Genomic DNA, 19314 nt, shown 5'->3' with positions numbered 1-19314 from the left:
TTGCAAATCCAACTCCCACTCGCCACAGGGCGTGGCCGAGACTCTCGTTGCTTTTATAACTTTGGCACGGAGCTGCTACGTAGTACTCTACTGGTTTACGTAGTATCTTACTCTTTAGCCATTGGCTAAAATTTATTCAAAATGACTCAAATTCTATGTTTTCAGCTGAAGGTGGCGCATTACTGTGGTTTTTAGACAGAATTTTTAATTTTTAAAGAAAATGCACCAAAATGCTAAAATAAAGAATGCACACATTTAAAACACTATTAGACACTCATTTATACAGTTCATCAGCAAAAAAAAGTTAATTTAGACGTTACTTGCTCTTTAAAGAAGTGGTCCAGTTACACTTTTGTGGGCTTATAACTTGGCTTCTGAATGTCCTAGAGAGATCAGGTTTGTTTTACTGTACTCCAGTCAACAGCCCCTACAACCACAAAAAAGAATCGAGTCATTAGCACTTATGGTTTTTAAATGGCACCCAGAATTATGTTGCACGAAGCACAATTTCACATCATTCTGGGTCCATTTGTGTGAAAACAAGGTCCAATCAGGCTGAAACGTTACAAGAAGGTAGAATCTATTGAGTTGTAAGTTATCTGAACGTTTCATGATGATCGCACATTCCTAAGGGGGTCAAACCATGTCCCAAAGCTCACCGGATCTGGTGTCACTTTAAAGAAGTAGTCAAGTTACACATTTGTGGGCTTATAACTTGGCTTCTGAATGTCCTAGAGAGATCAGGTTTGTTTTAGTGTACTCCAATCAACAGCCCCTACAACCACAAAAAGGAATGGAGTCATTAGCACTTATGGTTTTTACATGGCACCCAGAATTATGTTGCATGAAGCACAATTTCACATCATTCTGGGTTCATTTGTGTGAAAATAAGGTCCAATCAGGCTGAAACGTTACAGGAAGGTAGAATCTATTGAGTTGTAAGTGATCTGAACGTTTCATGATGATAGCACTTTCCTAAGGGGGTCAAACCATGTCCCAAAGGTCACCGGATCTGGTGTCAATTTAAAGTGCATGTCAAGTGTGCCTCAGAGTCTTACCCCCACCCACGTATCAATTTTAAAAAATGCAACATTAGTAGGCGTTGCCTGGAGGACCGAGAGGGCGGAGCCGCGGCAGTGACGAAGACGATGGCTAACTAGACGAAGCTAGCTCCCTTCACTCTGAGCAGTTATTAGAAGTGGAGGACGTTTCTCCCCCTCCTTACACAGACACTCGAGAAGAAAGGGACCAAGTCTATTTGGAGGAGACAAGCGGACCTGAGTCTTATTGTTTTGAGCTTGTGAGTTGCCTGAAACTCCCAGAACCGACCCAACAGAATCACCTCTGAAAGGTAAGTAGCCGTTAGCCATAGCATTGGATTAGCTGCAGGGTTTGTCTCCACGGCCCTAAAAAGCTAGTATTCAGCATGTTTTAGAGGTTTATCTGCTTCAGCACACCTGGTTTTAATCAGCAACAAATAGCTGAGCTGCTTAACAGCTAATCTAACCTGTTAAAGCAGGAAAATCCACTGAAACATGCTGGATAGCAGCTCTCCGGTAGCTCTGGGCTCAAGTTACAGTCTGCTGCATAAAGTTATGAAAATGCCCCATGAGAAAATTATTCTGTAATGTGTTCAGCCCACTAAAACTGCCCTGATTTCTTTATTTATTTACTAATAACAGCTGCTCTCTCGGTTCTAGGTCCTCTGGTGTCTGCAGCTGGTCTCTGCTGGTGTCCTCAGGATCAGGAACTTCCAGAAGAATGTGCCTTTCTCTTTCCCCCTTATTTGTTATATTAATTAAATAAATCTCAATTTATATATTTCCTGTTTTTGTTCATGTCCATAAATACTTAAACATGCTTGAAATTAAAACGAGCTTTTAACAGTGAGGTGCTAGTTTAATTAATCACAATAGCTAGTTAAACATGCAACAAAAATGTGATATTCAATGTTATTTATAAATATCCATTAAAATATCAAAACTGGAATCTAAATGAGATATTTGGCAGCACAAAAAACTTGTCAAACACAATATTTATTATAATAATTGTAGGCAGACAGGAGACAGAGCTGATGGAGGTTCTCAGTCATCGAAGGATGGCTGAAGGCTTTCCAGGAACAGGAGATGTGGTGTTGTCTCTTCTCTCTCTATTCTGCAGGATGAGCTGATAGGTTACAGGTGTGTGAGGACATCCTCATGCTGTCATAACCAGATGACAGGAGTTATCAGGTGATCAGCCAGGCTAATGAGATGCAGAAAGAAAACAAATTCAGGACAGTGTACAATATGTGGTGTTGCTCACCTTATGTGCTCTTATAGAATATTAATGTGTGCATGCCTCATGGTGTAGAGTCCATATTTTGCTGAGTGTCCTGCAATAATGCAGGTTATTAGTTAATTTACTTTTGATAGCAAAAACAAAATATTTAATGTAAAAGTTATTTTCCAGGTGAATCAGCTCACTCGTCACCACCAAGTGTCACAGGGCCAGAATCAGTAGCCTCCTTCATGATGTCATGAATTAATCACATACTTATTTAATTGTTAATATCTTAAAAATTCTGAAATGTTTTAATTTTTTTTTTACCTTGAACAGTTCACTGAGCTTGCACTGTCACTGAGGTGGAAGCTGGAATCAACAGCAGACACCTTACATCTTGGTCTTTTCAGGGGGTCTGGACGCTCTGGGACTTTCTGGAAGATGAATTTTCATCATGGTCCCTGTGGGTCACCAGACACACTGCGGCTGTGAGCTCCATTCTGGCTGGCTTTGTTAAAACAAAGAAGCAGCACATTTATAAATGTTTAAAAGAGCATAAAATCACGTGTAAAAATAATCTGTAAAACAAATTAAAACTAGAAGGTGATAATAAAATGTTTACATAGAAGATTATTAAAAATAATTCACCTTTGCTACGCCGGTAAGGCTTCACATCAGCCTGGACAAGAGCATTCTTGCAGCTAAATCAGTCTGACAGCCAGTGTCTTGGGTAGATTTAGCCTGAAAAAAAAAATAGAAGCACATTGTTGTTGGGAGTTTATAAAGTCAGATAATATACAAAATAATCTCCTATATAGGCGCTTTATAACATTCCTAGTGTGTGATCGTTGTTATAACGTAAAAGTCAGTCACATATGATGTGGAGAGCCTGAAATGTGACCTCCTGAACAGAATTCCTCACAGAACCGGGTCACAAGCTGGATTTCACGCTGTAATGCTGTCTGTCAAGTGCTGCGTCAGTTAGAGCCACTGTTGCAGAATTGCCGACTGACTAGCTAAAGGAAGTGAACCACGTCTCTCAGAATTTGCATTTAGGTAGGGAATTGTCTATAGAAGATGTTAAAACGTTTATTTAGCTGACTCACCTCAGACTGGAGCCCGCCGTGGTGGGGGAGCAGAGTCGGTGGGCTGCATCTAAATCGCGGAAGAGCCACGGTGGGCAGCCTCCCTCTTCAAACGGAGACGTGCAGAATCGCGGGTAAAATGCCCACAGAGTCACCGCAAGCATACTACACTACACCTACTCACCAATACTAAGACGATATGGAGCACTAAACCCGAAATACTTTCCCAATTACACTAACAGCCAAACACTAACTAAACTACAATATCCAACAGCCAAGCTAACACTAAATAAGTATTTATAACACTAAAAGATATGCTAAGACTAGGATATGCTAATGCTATATGCTAATGCTGAACTACCGCTAACCTCCTACACTCGCTTGCAAATCCAACTCCCACTCGCCACAGGGCGTGGCCGAGACTCTCGTTGCTTTTATAACTTTGGCACGGAGCTGCTACGTAGTACTCTACTGGTTTACGTAGTATCTTACTCTTTAGCCATTGGCTAAAATTTATTCAAAATGACTCAAATTCTATGTTTTCAGCTGAAGGTGGCGCATTACTGTGGTTTTTAGACAGAATTTTTAATTTTTAAAGAAAATGCACCAAAATGCTAAAATAAAGAATGCACACATTTAAAACACTATTAGACACTCATTTATACAGTTCATCAGCAAAAAAAAGTTAATTTAGACGTTACTTGCTCTTTAAAGAAGTGGTCCAGTTACACTTTTGTGGGCTTATAACTTGGCTTCTGAATGTCCTAGAGAGATCAGGTTTGTTTTACTGTACTCCAGTCAACAGCCCCTACAACCACAAAAAAGAATCGAGTCATTAGCACTTATGGTTTTTAAATGGCACCCAGAATTATGTTGCACGAAGCACAATTTCACATCATTCTGGGTCCATTTGTGTGAAAACAAGGTCCAATCAGGCTGAAACGTTACAAGAAGGTAGAATCTATTGAGTTGTAAGTTATCTGAACGTTTCATGATGATCGCACATTCCTAAGGGGGTCAAACCATGTCCCAAAGCTCACCGGATCTGGTGTCACTTTAAAGAAGTAGTCAAGTTACACATTTGTGGGCTTATAACTTGGCTTCTGAATGTCCTAGAGAGATCAGGTTTGTTTTAGTGTACTCCAATCAACAGCCCCTACAACCACAAAAAGGAATGGAGTCATTAGCACTTATGGTTTTTACATGGCACCCAGAATTATGTTGCATGAAGCACAATTTCACATCATTCTGGGTTCATTTGTGTGAAAACAAGGTCCAATCAGGCTGAAACGTTACAGGAAGGTAGAATCTATTGAGTTGTAAGTGATCTGAACGTTTCATGATGATAGCACTTTCCTAAGGGGGTCAAACCATGTCCCAAAGGTCACCGGATCTGGTGTCAATTTAAAGTGCATGTCAAGTGTGCCTCAGAGTCTTACCCCCACCCACGTATCAATTTTAAAAAATGCAACATTAGTAGGCGTTGCCTGGAGGACCGAGAGGGCGGAGCCGCGGCAGTGACGAAGACGATGGCTAACTAGACGAAGCTAGCTCCCTTCACTCTGAGCAGTTATTAGAAGTGGAGGACGTTTCTCCCCCTCCTTACACAGACACTCGAGAAGAAAGGGACCAAGTCTATTTGGAGGAGACAAGCGGACCTGAGTCTTATTGTTTTGAGCTTGTGAGTTGCCTGAAACTCCCAGAACCGACCCAACAGAATCACCTCTGAAAGGTAAGTAGCCGTTAGCCATAGCATTGGATTAGCTGCAGGGTTTGTCTCCACGGCCCTAAAAAGCTAGTATTCAGCATGTTTTAGAGGTTTATCTGCTTCAGCACACCTGGTTTTAATCAGCAACAAATAGCTGAGCTGCTTAACAGCTAATCTAACCTGTTAAAGCAGGAAAATCCACTGAAACATGCTGGATAGCAGCTCTCCGGTAGCTCTGGGCTCAAGTTACAGTCTGCTGCATAAAGTTATGAAAATGCCCCATGAGAAAATTATTCTGTAATGTGTTCAGCCCACTAAAACTGCCCTGATTTCTTTATTTATTTACTAATAACAGCTGCTCTCTCGGTTCTAGGTCCTCTGGTGTCTGCAGCTGGTCTCTGCTGGTGTCCTCAGGATCAGGAACTTCCAGAAGAATGTGCCTTTCTCTTTCCCCCTTATTTGTTATATTAATTAAATAAATCTCAATTTATATATTTCCTGTTTTTGTTCATGTCCATAAATACTTAAACATGCTTGAAATTAAAACGAGCTTTTAACAGTGAGGTGCTAGTTTAATTAATCACAATAGCTAGTTAAACATGCAACAAAAATGTGATATTCAATGTTATTTATAAATATCCATTAAAATATCAAAACTGGAATCTAAATGAGATATTTGGCAGCACAAAAAACTTGTCAAACACAATATTTATTATAATAATTGTAGGCAGACAGGAGACAGAGCTGATGGAGGTTCTCAGTCATCGAAGGATGGCTGAAGGCTTTCCAGGAACAGGAGATGTGGTGTTGTCTCTTCTCTCTCTATTCTGCAGGATGAGCTGATAGGTTACAGGTGTGTGAGGACATCCTCATGCTGTCATAACCAGATGACAGGAGTTATCAGGTGATCAGCCAGGCTAATGAGATGCAGAAAGAAAACAAATTCAGGACAGTGTACAATATGTGGTGTTGCTCACCTTATGTGCTCTTATAGAATATTAATGTGTGCATGCCTCATGGTGTAGAGTCCATATTTTGCTGAGTGTCCTGCAATAATGCAGGTTATTAGTTAATTTACTTTTGATAGCAAAAACAAAATATTTAATGTAAAAGTTATTTTCCAGGTGAATCAGCTCACTCGTCACCACCAAGTGTCACAGGGCCAGAATCAGTAGCCTCCTTCATGATGTCATGAATTAATCACATACTTATTTAATTGTTAATATCTTAAAAATTCTGAAATGTTTTAATTTTTTTTTTTACCTTGAACAGTTCACTGAGCTTGCACTGTCACTGAGGTGGAAGCTGGAATCAACAGCAGACACCTTACATCTTGGTCTTTTCAGGGGGTCTGGACGCTCTGGGACTTTCTGGAAGATGAATTTTCATCATGGTCCCTGTGGGTCACCAGACACACTGCGGCTGTGAGCTCCATTCTGGCTGGCTTTGTTAAAACAAAGAAGCAGCACATTTATAAATGTTTAAAAGAGCATAAAATCACGTGTAAAAATAATCTGTAAAACAAATTAAAACTAGAAGGTGATAATAAAATGTTTACATAGAAGATTATTAAAAATAATTCACCTTTGCTACGCCGGTAAGGCTTCACATCAGCCTGGACAAGAGCATTCTTGCAGCTAAATCAGTCTGACAGCCAGTGTCTTGGGTAGATTTAGCCTGAAAAAAAAAATAGAAGCACATTGTTGTTGGGAGTTTATAAAGTCAGATAATATACAAAATAATCTCCTATATAGGCGCTTTATAACATTCCTAGTGTGTGATCGTTGTTATAACGTAAAAGTCAGTCACATATGATGTGGAGAGCCTGAAATGTGACCTCCTGAACAGAATTCCTCACAGAACCGGGTCACAAGCTGGATTTCACGCTGTAATGCTGTCTGTCAAGTGCTGCGTCAGTTAGAGCCACTGTTGCAGAATTGCCGACTGACTAGCTAAAGGAAGTGAACCACGTCTCTCAGAATTTGCATTTAGGTAGGGAATTGTCTATAGAAGATGTTAAAACGTTTATTTAGCTGACTCACCTCAGACTGGAGCCCGCCGTGGTGGGGGAGCAGAGTCGGTGGGCTGCATCTAAATCGCGGAAGAGCCACGGTGGGCAGCCTCCCTCTTCAAACGGAGACGTGCAGAATCGCGGGTAAAATGCCCACAGAGTCACCGCAAGCATACTACACTACACCTACTCACCAATACTAAGACGATATGGAGCACTAAACCCGAAATACTTTCCCAATTACACTAACAGCCAAACACTAACTAAACTACAATATCCAACAGCCAAGCTAACACTAAATAAGTATTTATAACACTAAAAGATATGCTAAGACTAGGATATGCTAATGCTATATGCTAATGCTGAACTACCGCTAACCTCCTACACTCGCTTGCAAATCCAACTCCCACTCGCCACAGGGCGTGGCCGAGACTCTCGTTGCTTTTATAACTTTGGCACGGAGCTGCTACGTAGTACTCTACTGGTTTACGTAGTATCTTACTCTTTAGCCATTGGCTAAAATTTATTCAAAATGACTCAAATTCTATGTTTTCAGCTGAAGGTGGCGCATTACTGTGGTTTTTAGACAGAATTTTTAATTTTTAAAGAAAATGCACCAAAATGCTAAAATAAAGAATGCACACATTTAAAACACTATTAGACACTCATTTATACAGTTCATCAGCAAAAAAAAGTTAATTTAGACGTTACTTGCTCTTTAAAGAAGTGGTCCAGTTACACTTTTGTGGGCTTATAACTTGGCTTCTGAATGTCCTAGAGAGATCAGGTTTGTTTTACTGTACTCCAGTCAACAGCCCCTACAACCACAAAAAAGAATCGAGTCATTAGCACTTATGGTTTTTAAATGGCACCCAGAATTATGTTGCACGAAGCACAATTTCACATCATTCTGGGTCCATTAGAGAGAATTATAAGACACCTTTCGTCAAACTTTTTGACAGGTCTATTGTTCTTGGACCTTTTTGACCTTTTAGTCCTATTGTTCATTTGACCCTTGACCTTGCCCCCCCTTCCTATCATTAATCAAATGGACAGGTGTATTGTTCAATCTTTGCCCCCCCTTCCGTATCATTAATCAAATGGACATGTGTATTGTTGATCATCCAGATGGCCTAGACCCCCCACGCCGCATCATCAATGGCGTATTGTTGAACGTGTACAGATGTCCATGATCCCCACGTCATAGGCTAATGTGTGTAATGGCGTGTGAAGTTTCTTTTTGTGATAGCCCATCGGTTCCCACAGCCCCCTCCCTTCTGAGTGTAATCCTATTGTGTATAACTCTTTAAAAGCTCAGATCTGTCCGAATGGTGAAAAGCCAAGCTCTAAGAAAAAAATGGCTCACTGACAGTGGATGAGTGCGGCCTAACTGCTGTGAATGACAGCCCCACACGCTGGTCAAGTACTTATGAAATGGTTGTACGTCTCCTCAAAGTTAAAGAATCTGTTTGTGAAGTAGCAAACAAGATGGGATGGTCTGCTTGCTCTCGAGTGGGTGGCATAAGCTGAAGTCAATGCAAGAACTTTTGCAGCCTTTTGCTGAACACACACAAACTCTTCAGAGTGACACATTGTCTATGTCATTAATAATCTCTTTGATTTACTCAGCCATCTGGCACATGTTCACGTTGGATTTCGTATGTTCAGCAAAAGGCTGCAAAAGTTCTTGCATTGACTTCAGCTTATGCCACCCACTCGAGAGCAAGCAGACCATCCCATTTGCTTTGTGAGTTGTCGACTAAAAGCGTCACACTGAGGTAAGGATCAAATTTTATTCTTATAGGCTTGAGTATGCAGGGTGGTTTACAACAGAACCATAAATGGTTTAGGATGGCAAACCATTGCTTTTGTGAAGTGAGAGAAATGTTTGAATGGTTTAGTCAAAGACAAATGTTTGAATGTAATCCTTTTACTTCTTAGAGAAGTGTGTGTGTGTGTGTGTGTGTGTGTGTGTGTGTGTGTGTGTGTGTGTGTGTGTGTGTGTGTGTGTGTGTGTGCTTACAGCCTCTGATGATTCATCCATTATTTGAGGTGCTGCTAGACAGAAAGTTTTACACAATAGTTTTAGTTCTGGTCAAAAAGTGTCTGAGAACAATAGACCTGTCAAAAAGTTTGACGAAAGGTGTCTTATAATTCTCAGACACTTTTTGACCAGAACTAAAACTATTGTGTAAAACTCTCTGTCCAGCAGCACCTCAAATAATGGATGAATCATCAGAGGCTGTAAGCACACACACACACACACACACACACACACACACACACACACACACACACACACACACACACACACTTCTCTAAGAAGTAAAAGGATTACATTCAAACATTTGTCTTTGACTAAACCATTCAAACATTTCTCTCACTTCACAAAAGCAATGGTTTACCATCCTAAACCATTTATGGTTCTGTTGTAAACCACCCTGCATACTCAAGCCTATAAGAACAAAAGTTGATCCTTACCTCAGCGTGATGCTTTTAAGATCTGTTGAGCTTTTTTAAAGTTCATTCTGAACAATTTTGCACAGCCAGCGACTTCTGACAAAGCAAATGACTTCTTTTTTTTTTTTTGCAGGTGGCGGGAAAGTTTTAAAAACAAAGAACTGGTTGAACCAAATCGTCACAGAAACAACACACAAAAAGCAAATTACTTACTTTTTTTGCAGGTGGGCTGTATTGAAAGAGTGGCGGGAAAGTTTTAAAACAAAGTTCTGGTTCATTCTAACCAAGTCGGCATGGTAACAAGTCACAAAAGCAAATGACTTGCTATTGTTTCAAAGAGCTATTTAGGTGAACAGCATCCTTTGGTTCGTCATCATCAACACTGAAAGCTTAACCCCTCGCCTCCTGCCTTTAGTGTCACATTTTGTTTTCACTGTCACACACACACACACACACACACACACACACACACACACACACACACACACACATTGCTTCCTGCCTCAGAGAAAAGATTTGATCCATTTTGTAGGACCTATAACAGCTGAAATAAATAAAAAGCTGTTTATGAGGTTTGTTTTTTGGGAGGGGTGGATTAGTAAAGTCTCAGAGCAGACGTACCTCTGGTCAAACCTTTAATGTCATACCTCTCAGAATAGTTAAACTAAGGCACATGCATGTCGTAAACGGATTTACACACGAGTGAAAGAGCTGCTTCATTTTAACCAAAACATGAGCGAAGAAGAAGAATAAGAAGAACCGATGGATACGTGTTTTGAATATAGCCTTCCTCTGCTAAAAACAACGTTCGAATTGAGACATGATGAGATTTCAGGAAGAAATGTCCGGTACAAAAACGGTACGGTATTATTTTTTGGATCGTAAAGGTTTTTTTATTTCTGCTCCGGGGAGTTTTGATGAAGCAATGGATACGAGCACACACACACACACACACACACACACACACACACACACACACACACACACACACACACACACACACACACACACACACACGCACACACACACACACACACAACTCTAAACACCCATTCATACATTTGTCTACCTATACAACAAAGCAAATGACTATGTATTGTTTATAAACATTTTTTTTCGACCAATCGCAACCGTTTTCTATTCAAGATTTTTTTTAAACAGCTGTATAAAATGTAAACCCGCATTTTCGGAGTCGTGATTTGAGGTGTAACAAGCTAAGATGACGGGTAAGTTTTTAACTCAAGACGCAAATCTTTTTTTTCTCTTTCTGGTTTAACATCTTTATTTTCAGACGCTATTGTCATATCGGACGGCGAGTGGGAAGAAATTCCTATTGAGGAATTAACTTGTAAAACTCCGGTACCTTCCCCCCTGGATGATTTGTCTAAAATTAATCGCGCGGTCGAGAATCTGAGTGAGTGGATTTTATAAATATATACGTAACGTCCTTTTCTTCAGCTGAGAAATATCTCATTTTACAGAAAAGGAGGGGGTTCAACCTTACCCCGGAAGTGATAACTTTTACCCAACCACGCCTCCATCCACCAGCCGAACCGTCTTACATCCGTATCGGCCCAGCCATACCGTCAGATCACACGCGAATGCGAACGTGAAAGCTGTTCGTTACAGGATCATCACGCCACAGACGATCCTCGAAGCTGGTAAGTGATTACAAAATAGCGATTAATAAGTCAGAGGTGTGTCGTTCATATTTATCGTTTTTATTCTCCAGAGCAACGGCCGACGGCCTACGCACCCCCAATATCTCAGCCCCCACCACCACCTCCAACCCCTTCTCATGCGCAGACGGATGGTAACGATAAAAAAACAACTGATTAATAAGTCAAAGATGACTCGTTCACATTTACCGTTGTTTTTTATACTTTCAGAACAACATCCGACAGCCGCTTCAATATCTCCGCCCACACCTCCTCCTCCTCCTCCCCCTTCTCCAGCACAGGGTAAGAGATTTATAAAAAGGTGGTTATTTACTTCAAAGATGATTCGTTCATATTTTTCCTTGTTTTTATTCTTTCAGAACAATCCGACAGCGACTCTGAAACCGCTGAACGTGGTCCTGAGCAGCCAGCCGGTAAGCTGTTTCACAAAACCGCTCTGCAGAGTATATTTAATTTTTGAAGTAAAAAAGATGATGTTTTTTATCCTTTCAGAACAACCCACGACCGACGAAGAGAACGCCCCACCTCCTGCACCTGTACAGAGTAAGTTAAATTTATATATATAATTTATTAAAAGCTCGTTCATTTTATTTATTTTTATTTATTTTTTCATCAGAAAAACGGCTGAAGAAGAAGAAGCGGGGCAGATTTACCCCATTGCAGAGATTAAACAGGATGAAGCTTGGGTATTTGCTCCTGCAAGTCAATTCCGGCCTGGTCGATGTGATGCAACAAGTTCTGGCTCTGTAAAAGGACGACGCAGATTTTTTTCTTCATTTTTAGTAGGTTTTTAATGTCTTTTGTATCATGAGTGAAAATTGGTTTGATGACCTTTCAGATTTGTTTGAAGTAGATGATGAATTAAACGTAGTTGATGATGAATTAAACGTAGTTGATGATGAAATGTTAGATAGAATTTTAGCCAGCCAAAATCCCTCAGTGGAGGAGGCCGATAATTTGGTGTTAACTGACTGGTTTGATTTAAGCGGACTGAGTGAAGTAGATGAATTAGCTTCAGATAGTGAGATCTTAGACGATATTTTAGCATCCCAAGCCGTTTCAAACGAGGTCGATCAAATACTAGCAAATTCGGATGAGCCTTCATCAGAAGCAATAAACGAAATTTTGAGACAAATAGAACACCAGCAGCGCGTAAACGAGATCGATCAAATACTAGCAAATTCAGATGACCCATCTCCACAAGCTGTAGATGAAATATTGAGACAAATAGAACACCGGCAGATCGGAGGGAGCGTAAACGCAGCTTTTAACCAGCGTGAAATTAGAGAGAGAGTGTCTTTTCAAGCAATCAACGACCCAGCCGAGTTTTATATTAATCTGATGGAAATATTAAACAGGTTTGCTGAAAGAGGAAGCCAGATCGCGCGTCCCAACGATAGAGTCCAGTTTGAAATTAATACTTTGCACACGACGCACCATGTTAATTTTAATTATGACGGATCAAATATGTTAAATCAGCTTCAGTATTTACTGGATCTGTTAGTCCAATCAAATGAAGCATTAGAGGCCGACAACGAATTTAATTTCAGACTGCAAGTGATAAATAATCCGTCCGGCGGCGGAAAACGAAAAATCGAATCCATTCTGGATCACGAATTAGTCAATAAAAAACGAAACCATCTCATTTGTCCTCCAGAGGCCAATCAGCCGTTGTGTTTTGCGCTAAGCATAGCCGGACTGTTAAATCCCTCAGCGAGAGATACAGAATTATTGAATGTGGCTAAAAATATTCATCAACAGGCAGGGCTTCAGGAGCAATCAACCGTTTCATTTAGCGACGTGATTCAATTTGAAAATATTGTTCAAAGAAAAATAATCATTTTTTACAGATCCGACAGAATCATTTCTAAATTTGAAACAGATTTTAGCGATCGAACAAATCCGTTGTTCATTTTGCTACTGAACCAACATTATTACGGCATAAAAAATATTAAAGGTTTCTTAGGAGCCAAATATTTTTGTTCATGGTGCTTTTCCGCTTATAATAACATAAACGGACATCACTGTAAATGGTTCTGTCGCGTGTGTAATACCGATTTATGCAAACGGACAGAAACGTCTCTCATCACATGTTCTGATTGTAATCGAATATGCCAAAATGTAATATGTTTTCAAACTCACAAAACACCTGTTTTAAGGCCTCAAGCAAACAGGTTAGTTTCTCCTTGCGAAATGTTTAAAAAATGCACCATTTGTAAACAATCTTATTACATCGCCATGGGTGGAAATGGTTCACAGCACGTTTGCTCAGCGACCAAATGCATCGTTTGCAAACAGTCGGTGGTCACGGACGATCATCGCTGTTTTATTCAGCTTGAAAAAAAAGATGACGGTTTAACGGAAAAGGTTATTTATTACGACACTGAAACGTTTACGGATCAGAACGGTGTGCATACACCTTTTTTAATCTGTGCAAAATCCGATTCAGGCGACGTTTGGGAGAAATTTGGTTTAGATTGCATTAAAGATTTTATTATGCAGATGCGTCGTCCTAAATTCAGCAATTATACATTTGTTGCACACAATGCGCGTGGATTTGATGCTTATATAATTTTGAGCGCTATGTGTCAATTAAAAATTGTTCCCAAAAATATACTCATGCAAGGCTGTAAAATCCTGAGTTTTCACGATCCAGATTTCGGGTTGAGATTCATTGATTCCTTAAGTTTCCTCATGATGAAATTAGCCAACCTTCCAGCTGCTTTGGGCTTTACAGATAAAACTAAAGGTTATTTTCCTCACAGATTTTCATCGCTTGAACATCTGAATTATAAAGGACCTTACCCAGATGTCAGCCATTATGGGTTTGAACAAATGTCTCCGGAGCATAAAAAAATATTTTTAGAATGGTACACCGATGTGTCTAAACAGCAGCTGTTTGATTTCAGAAAGGAGGCCGTGTTTTATTGTAGAAACGATGTGGAAATTCTGCGTAAAGCATGCGGTATTTTCAGAGAGGAGTTTTTTAATGAAACAGGTATCGACCCGCTGAAATCTGTCACGATCGCTTCAGCTTGCATGCGTGTGTTTAGATCAAAATTCCTAAAACCAGACACATTGGCCATTCCTTGTCCGCTCGGCTATCGACCGCAACAAAAACCATTTTCAAGTTCAAGCATCGTGTGGCTGGAATGGGTTTCACGCAGTCAAAATGTAGACATTCAACACGCTTTAACGCCTTTGGGGGAGTATAAAGTGGGAGATTTTTATCTCGACGGATATGCTGTGATTTCAGGCGTCGAACAAGGGTTTGAGTATATGGGTTGTTTTTTCCACGGCTGTCCAAAATGTTTCTTACAGTCATCCATATGTCCTCTGAGAAAAATCACTTTTGGTGAAATTTATGACAAAACCGTCGAAAAGCTTCAGTCGTTGGAAACTGTGCATCGATTAAAAATGAATGTCATTTGGGAACATGATTGGCAGGAGATGGTAAAAACTGATCCGGACGTGAAACAGTTTGTCTCAAGATTTGATCCACCGCCGGCTCCTCTTTTACCTCGTGAAGCCCTGTATGGAGGCAGAACTTGTCCGGTTCGGCTGAGGCATTCTGCTCAGAGCGGTGAAAAAATCCACTATGTGGATTTTACGAGCCTGTACCCTTATGTAAACGCCACACAGACTTACCCCATAGGCCATCCCAAAATTCATGTTAAAAATTTCAGAGATCCGAGTCACTATTTTGGCTTGATTAAAGCTGTCGTTTTGCCACCCAGAAAACTGTTTTTCCCTGTTCTGCCTTTTAAAACATCCAAAGGTAAACTCGTTTTTACACTGTGTCGCACATGCGCTGAAATGAATAATCAATCTGATTCTTGTTCACACAGCGCGTCTCAACGTGCTTTGACGGGCGTTTGGGTGAGTGTAGAGTTCAATTACGCTTTGGATTCAGGTTACAGTCTGGTGAAAATGATTGAAGTCTGGGATTTTGAGAAAAGCAGTAAAGATGTGTTCGCAGGTTACATTAACACGTTTTTGAAGCAGAAACAACAAGCGTCTGGTTTTCCTGAAGGATTGATTGACGATGACTCAAAAAGAAAATACATTCAGGACTACCAACTTCGTCAGGGAATACTATTAGATGCGTCTAAGATTCAGCACAATCCTGCTAAGCGTGCCATTTCAAAATTATGTCTCAATTCACTCTGGGGAAAGTTTGGTCAAAGAGATGATCTTGTACAAACCACATTTGTTCAAAAACCTGATGAATTTTTTGACATTCTGTTTTCAGGGAGATACAATGTTAAATTCTTCAGTTTTCTCACTTCAGGAGCCGTTCTGGTGCAACACAGTTTGGCAGAAAAATGCCTAACGACTCCTGGCAGAAGCAACAACATTTTTATCGCCGCTTTCACCACAACTTATGCCAGATTGAAATTATTAAATGCGTTGAACAAACTGGGAAATCGCGTCATTTATTACGATACAGATTCTATAATTTATTCTGTCAAAGAGAACGAGTGTGTTTTACCAACAGGACCGCTGCTGGGGGATCTAACTGACGAACTTGGAGGTGATTCCATCACGGAATTTGCATCAGCTGGTCCAAAAACGTATGCTTACAAAACCCGGGACCGCCAGCAGGTGGTGCTAAAGGCTAAGGGTATCACACAGTCATTCATTTCATCTGATCACATCAATTTTGACAGCTTAGCGCTGCTGGTTGAGGGGTACGTGGCTGGAGAAAGGGGAAGATTTTTGCAAACTCGGCAGGAGATCGTCAAGAGAGATAAAAAAGGTCTCACTCTCGCGAATGTTTCATTTGTGAAAAGGTTTCGTGTGATTTTTGATAAAAGGAGGTTGTTTGCTGACGGCAGTACAGAACCATTCGGGTATTAAAAATGGAAACTGATTTTGACGCTAGACTAAAGTCTCCATTCAGTGCACAAATTGCTGGTCCGTCAGGCTGTGGAAAAACCTTTTTTGTAAAAAGTATTTTGGAAAATTGTATGCAATGTTTAACTGAAATGCCAAAAAACATCGTGTGGTTTTTTACATCTTATCAACCTATGTATGATGATCTTTGTAATAAAAGTATTCGATTCATTCAAGGTCTCCCGCTTTCATTCGAGGATGATGATTTATTTCCATCGGGTCAAAACCACTTGGTGATCTTGGATGACATGATGTCTCAAACCTCCAGCCATCCTGGAGTGCTAAAATTATTTACGCAGCTGAGACATCACAGAAATATGAGCGTCATTTTAATCACTCAAAATGTTTTTCATCAAGGAAAACATAGTCGTTCCATCAGCTTAAACACCAATTATTTGATTTTGTTTAAAAACCCTCGAGATAAATTGCAAATCAATGTTTTAGCAAATCAAATATATCCTACCCAAAAAAGATATTTCATGGAGAGTTTTCAAGACGCTACGTCAGAACCGTACGGTTATTTAATTGTGGATTTAAAAGCGGAAACGCCAGAATCTTTCCGTCTCCGTACGGGTTTACTTCCGGATCAGCTCACCGCGGTGTATTTGCCTAAAACAGAGCCATGTCAGCCCGGATAAAACGCAACGCCAAGATTCTACGTGCTTTGTCACGTATGAAGCATCGCCAACGTCAGGAGTTTTTAAAAGGGTGCTCCGAGGACGTTCTCAAGGCTTTGTGTGAGATAGCTTTAAACGTGATCAAAGGAAATATACGTCTGTCGCCGCGTCAATTTCGAAAGTTGTCTAAAAGCAAAACGGTGCTCAGACAGTTGACTCATAACAAAACTAGCCTTTTTAAAAAAAAGAAGCTTTTAGTCGGCCAGAAAGGCGGATTTCTACCCATACTACTAGCAGCCGCTGCGCCTCTGATCGGCGAACTGATAGGTGGCTTAATAAGGAAATAAACGATGGCTTCTCAAAAAATGTTTATGGTGACCCCCCAACAATTACGTCAGCTTGTTAAACCTACGATACGGGACGTGGCTGAAGAGAATCTTGACTCTGAAATGAAATTAATTATGCAGGAGACGGGATTAACGCCGTATGAGAAAATTAAAAAATACAATGCGCTGCTACAGCGTTATCTGAAGTTGATGAAAAGCGGACTACACGAAAGTGCAACTCCCACTGAACCGCCCACTGTGACGGCTGAGCCTACGTCAGCTGTAGAAACAGCGGCTGACACGCTCATTAATGAAACGCTACAGAATCTTCCTGTGCGCGGAAGAAAAAACGCCGAGTACCTGCTGAAAATGACACGATTAAACTGGACTCCGACGGGGGAATTTAAATATAAAGGCGATGTGCAGAAAGGATCGCACATCCTTGACTTGATTAAAAGCATCAGCAACCCGTTAAAAAAACATCCACAATCAGAACCGACGGGTTGGACTCCTTTCCTAAAAACTCTAGTAGAAAAAAATGTACCCTTATCTATCGTGTCCAATCCGCTAGCGAAACGTCAGATTACGCAACTCAGGAACGGAGGGGCTGTACTTCCGGATTCTGAAGACGTTTTGAAGAAAAAAAAGAAAAAACCGAGGAGAAATATCATTTTATCACCAAGCTGGAGCGATGTCCCCACTTTGAAGAAATGGATCAGCTTTACACCTTAACTCTCTTGTTTGTTCAATAAAACTTTATTCAAAACAAATTTCACAGTCCGTGACATTCTTTAAACATTTCAAGAGTACAATTCACCTGTGTGTAGTATACATCATGACGTTTGATGCAATTTGAAAATTTTTTAACAAAATGATAAACCATAGCATCATTTTTATCTACATTTTTATGATATTTAGACAGAATTTGTTTCAGAGAAAGTCCACAAGCCTTATGACACAGGAAAAAAACACAATGCTGGCCACAACGGTCGGATGCAAAACTCTGTAGCTGACGATCCTGATATTGTATTCGTGAACAACGTTCTGTTAGAAAATTCAGGATGTTTTCAGGGTAATATTTAAATTCAGGCGATAGACCGTAAGAGTCAAAAAATGTCCCGAGGCCATTTTGTTCCACAGCTAGCGCCAACCAGTGTTCACCGGGTAAATGGACAGGATGAGTGTTTACCACAAAGTAGGCCGGTAGTCGAATGTTTTTTGGGACGGTAGACAGCTGATCAGACGCGTACACGCCACCAAAATAATCTCCCAGCAGGTTCGATAATATGCCGTCCAATTCGTGATTATCCATTAATAATAATCCACCAATACCTCTCTCTTTGAGTTTATCTCCAGAATGGAGTCGTAACACGCATACACAATGAGTGTAGCCGTGGCTCTCAGAGGTTCTCCAAAGCGCATCTCCATCCTCAGGTTGCCGGTGGAAACGGTTGAAAGCGCCTCCGAGTCATCCGCTGTGTTCAGATTAAAGGCAAAGAGTGTATACCCCTGTTGATATTCCAACCTATTAATCGATAGAGGCAAATCTTTCAATTGTCTTGAAGTGGCTGTAAACAGATTATAAAATTCTCTGACCGATGTTCCCTGGTAAAAAGTAGGTTGGAAGGCTTTCGATGGAATCTGTTTTCCGTCTCTGGACAACGCCAGATATTCCACATTCATGTGACGAAAATTAAAAGGCGAAAGATCTCGACGTCCTGTGTAAGCTTCGTGATCCACTAATCCTAAGACGATATATTTAGGAATGGCGCCGAGAAAGAGGTTCTCCAGATTACATATCCTCGAATTTTGTGGAATGGAATAAGTTTTGACGGTCACGCGTGAGAGCGGGTACATGGCGTTTGCTTTTAGTAAAGCAGACTCGTGACCCAAACGTACGGCGGGTGAAATATTAACTTTCTTCACAAAAAGCGATGCACCTAGCAGTTTCAGCTTGTAGGTGGAATCACGCGCCCCCATCAGGCAAAAAGCATCACACGCGCGTGTCAGTTTAATTCTGAGATCGACGGAATTTAAAAGAAGTCTTTCACAGAAAAATATATCAGAATGCAGGGGTCCTATCAGATCCACTTCTCTGGAGTTTTCTGTAAAAGTCGCTCGTTGATTAAGGCCTAAATTGCGTCTGTTAATTACAACGGTGGAATCGTGCGCGCCTGCGGTGTCTTTGAAGAACAATCCCGCGCTGAATTGAGAATTCAAACTCGCTTCAGAAAAGTTCAGCAGGGTTTCGATGATCGCTCTGTAGGGGT

At 40.6% G+C, this 19314-nt stretch overlaps 2 long non-coding RNA genes across 2 annotated transcripts; both read right to left on the bottom strand.

Moving 5' to 3' along the window:
* Positions 1 to 507: 507 nt before the first annotated feature.
* On the bottom strand, positions 508 to 4178 carry LOC139072077 (uncharacterized). The gene is made up of 3 exons (XR_011521691.1): positions 2911 to 4178; positions 2590 to 2770; positions 508 to 2244 (listed from the first exon to the last, which is right to left on the bottom strand). It is a non-coding gene; the product is annotated as an uncharacterized lncRNA (long non-coding RNA).
* A 57-nt stretch (positions 4179 to 4235) lies between these two features.
* Positions 4236 to 8756, bottom strand: LOC139072078 (uncharacterized). Its single transcript, XR_011521692.1, has 3 exons — positions 6640 to 8756; positions 6319 to 6499; positions 4236 to 5972 (listed from the first exon to the last, which is right to left on the bottom strand). It is a non-coding gene; the product is annotated as an uncharacterized lncRNA (long non-coding RNA).
* Positions 8757 to 19314: the final 10558 nt, after the last annotated feature.

This window comes from Nothobranchius furzeri, chromosome 10 (genome assembly GCF_043380555.1).
Source record: "Nothobranchius furzeri strain GRZ-AD chromosome 10, NfurGRZ-RIMD1, whole genome shotgun sequence".
NCBI lineage: Eukaryota > Metazoa > Chordata > Actinopteri > Cyprinodontiformes > Nothobranchiidae > Nothobranchius > Nothobranchius furzeri.
The sequence above is the reverse complement of the archived record's forward strand: the minus strand, read 5'-3'. Positions and strand labels throughout refer to the sequence as shown.